Below are 3,945 nucleotides of genomic sequence, written 5' to 3' on the forward strand. Positions count from 1 at the left end.
GTGGAGAGACATACTGCCTGCAGCCGAAGATTAGATAGATACATTTAAGTAAACACAATGTAACAAGTGGTGAATGTTACACACTCTCTGGCTGTCCTCCAGCTCCTGCACAGTCAGAGAGTGAGTCGCATTCCTCACTTGTTACATTGTGTTTACTTACACAATGTAACATCTAAACTTCGGCTGTGGGCAGCATGTCTCTCCACAGGACTTTAAAGCTCTGTGTAACCCTTCCAATGCTGGTCTAGTAAAAAAAAAATGCTGATTGCATATAATATGCTGTAAATAATGTTTTAGAGCAAAGTTGAAATGCTGGGTTATATTCCGCTTTAATTTCTCATATGCATGACCTGCATAGTTCTCGAAAGCCAGCAAGAAATATGCCAAACAGCTTGTAGTAATATTATTCCTCCTTTGCTGGAGATGGTTTGTGTTGATTTGTTTATTTGGGGACAGAAATAATGATCAGCGTCCTTCTAAGGTTAAAGAGAACCCGAGGTGGGTTTGAAGAATAGTATCTGCATACAGAGGCTGGATCTACCTATACAGCCCAGCCTCTGTTGCTATCCCAAACCCCCCTCAGGTCCCCCTGCACTCTGCAATCCCTCATAGATCACAGCCACGCTGCTGACAAACAGCTTGTCAGAGCTGGCTGTGTTTATCTCTATAGTGTCAGTCTGCTGCTCTCCCCGCCTCCTGCAGAACTCCAGTCCCCGCCTGCATCCCTTCCCTACCTGCTGATTGGAGGGAAGGGATGGGGGCAGGGACCAGAGCTCTGCAGGAGGCGGGGGAGCAGCTGAGACTGACACTACAGATGTAAACACAGCCTCACAGCACGGCTGTGATTTTATGAGGGATTGCAGAGTGCAGGGGGACCTTAGTGGGGTTTGGGATAGCAACAGAGGCTGGGCTGTATAGGCAGATCCAGCCTCTGTATGCAGATAACATTCTTTAAACACACCTCGGGTTCTCTTTAAAGTAACCTGAATGTTAAAGTTTTAAGTCTGACGCCATCCACTGGTTTACTGGAGGACTGCAGCCATGCTGTAGCCGTTTCCTCATTTGGCTTATTCTTCCTCATACTTTGAACTTTCACTTCTGTACAAGTAAAAAAATGTTATGGGATTTCATTGATGGAGTATACATAAATGCTGAACTGCAATGTACATATTTAATAAACACAGCAGATATATTTTTAATGAGTGAGTCTGTCTGTTTAGTTAGTAGTAACCTGATCTAGCTTTGCCTTGCAGCACTAGAGGCCCATGATGATGAATACTGTATATACACTATTAGGAATAATTAATTGGACACAAAATCTTCTTTAGGTCAATAAAACAGTGCCTGGAGACATGGAGTGAGCAAAAAAAAGCCTATTGGGGAGTTAACTGGCAGAGTGCCAGTCCCCCCTTCTCCCCTGCCACCTAGGCCCAAACCTTTCTGGCCTTGCCAGAAAATCCAGCCCTGGCTAAAGGTATATGGCTTTAGGGACACTTTCCTTAGCTTCATTTTAAAAAATAGCACATTTTTTTTTACAATATTCATTGTTTAAATTATTTACCATATTTTTCGGACCATAAGACGCGTCCAGGTTTAGAGGACAAAAATCAGGGGGGGGGAATATACTAAACCTGGTGGGTCCATGGTGAACGGTCGTCTTGTGGAGCTTTTCCCCTTCTAAACAAGGCAAGGTAAGGACAAAGGCAGATATTTGCTACAGGAGAAAACAAATCTTTAAACCACATCTTGTTAAGAATGCTCTTATTTATTTCAGTTTAAAACAGTAAAGTCGCCGGACCAAAAGTTGTTTTGTGAGTCAAACGGGCTTCCTTAAAGGAGTTCTTAGCTAAATAATGCTGCCCCCGCTCTACTTACCCAGGGCTTCCTCCAGCCCCTTGCAGCCAACACGTCTCACGCCGCAGCTCTGCTCCCAGCTGCTGGCCCGGGGTCCCCGCCGGTGCAGAGGCCGACCTCGAGGTCTTCCTCTACTGCGCCTGCATGAGCGCAGCTGTCAATCAAGTCCTCGTTGTCCGGAGTGTACTGCGCAGGTGCAGTAGTTTTGTGCATGTGCAGTACACTCTGGACAACGTGGACTTGATTGACAGCTGTGCTTGTGCAGGTGCAGTAGACGACGAGGTCGAGGGACAGCATTATTTGGCTGATAACTCCTTTAAGGTCAGGCCATATGTTCTGTGAGGGAACAAACACATGGGGCTCAATTCACAACCTCCAGCAACAATGTCCATGCAGTGAGATGGGTCCTTATCTGCAGTTCCCCCACCCTCGCTGCAATGTCTGTGCGGCTCACTCCTTATAATACACGTGCGGCTCCCAACTTATAATGCCTGTGGGACTACCCCCGCTGTAATGGCCGGCTTTTTTTTTTTTTTGTGGCTACACGTATGCTTTAAAGTCACTTTAAATATCATCAAAAAAATGATGCCAGCGTAGTACGTCTGGGTCAGAGGTCACCGACCACGACGATCAGGATGCAAAGAACCGGGCTAATAACCTGAGAACGGAGGGTGATGCCAGGGCACGGGAGGTGCGGTAAGCATCTGCACAACTTCCCACATACACAGTAGGCGTCTTTTTTTTTATTTTTATTTTTTTATATATTTTAAGTGCTAAGGTATCCTTTAAGAAATATCTGGCAATTACACACCTTAAATGATTTGTGGGCAGACTATATCCACTGGGATGGATTTGAAAGATTGATAGATACAGTGGCTTGCAAAAGTATTTGGCCCCCTTGAAGTTTTCCACATTTTGTCACATTACTGCCACAAACATGCATCAATTTTATTGGAATTCCACATGAAAGACCAATACAAAGTAGTGTACATGTGAGAAGTGGATCAAAAATCATACATCATTCCAAACATTTTTTACAAATAAATAACTGCAAAGTGGGGTGTGCGTAATTATTCGGCCCACTGAGTCAATACTTTGTAGAACCACCTTTTGCTGCAATTACAGCTGCCAGTCTTTTAGGGTATGTCTCTGCCAGATTTGCACATCTAGAGACTGAAATCCTTGCCCATTCTTCATTGCAAAACAGCTCCAGCTCAGTCAGATGGACATTCTAACACATAGATATGTTTTGTTTTAAACCATTCAATTGTTGCCCTGGCTTTATGTTTAGGGTCATTGTCCTGCTGGTATGTGAACCTCCGCCCCAGTCTCAAATCTTTTGCAGTCTCCAAGAGGATTTCTTCCAAGTTTGCCCTGTATTTGGCTCCATCCATCTTCCCATCAACTCTGACCAGCTTCCCTGTCCCTGTTGAAGAGATGCACCCCCAGAGCATGATGCTGCCACCACCATATTTGACAGTGGGGATGGTGTGTTCAGACTGATGTGCAGTGTTCGTTTTCCGCCAAACATATCGTTTTGCATTTTGGCCACAAAGTTCCATTTTGGTCTCATCTGACCAGAGCACCTTCTTCCACATGGTTGCTGTGTCCCCCACATGGCTTGTGGCAAACTGCAAACGGGACTTCTTATGCTTTCTGTTAACAATGCCTTTCTTCTTGCCACTCTTCCATAAAGGCCAACTTTGTACAGTGCATGACTAATAGTTGTCCTATGGACAGAGTCTCCCACCTGAGCTGTAGATCTCTGCAGCTCGTCCAGAGTCACCATGGGCCCCTTGACTGCATTTCTGATCAGCGCTCTCCTTGTTCGGCCTGTGAGTTTAGGTGGATGGCCTTGTCTTGGTAGGTTTACAGTTGTGCCATACTCCTTCCATTTCTGAATGATCGCTTGAACAGTGCTCCTTGGGATGTTCAAGGCTTTGGAAATCTCTTTGTAGCCTAAGCCTGCTTAAAATTTCTCAATAACTTGATCCCTGACCTTTCTTGGATCTGTCTTGTGAGTTCTTTGGACTTCACGGTGTTGTTGCTCCCAATATTCTCTTAGACAACCTCTGAGGCCCTCACAGAGCA

This window comes from Hyperolius riggenbachi, chromosome 7, assembly GCF_040937935.1.
Source record: "Hyperolius riggenbachi isolate aHypRig1 chromosome 7, aHypRig1.pri, whole genome shotgun sequence".
Classification (NCBI taxonomy): Eukaryota; Metazoa; Chordata; class Amphibia; order Anura; family Hyperoliidae; genus Hyperolius; species Hyperolius riggenbachi.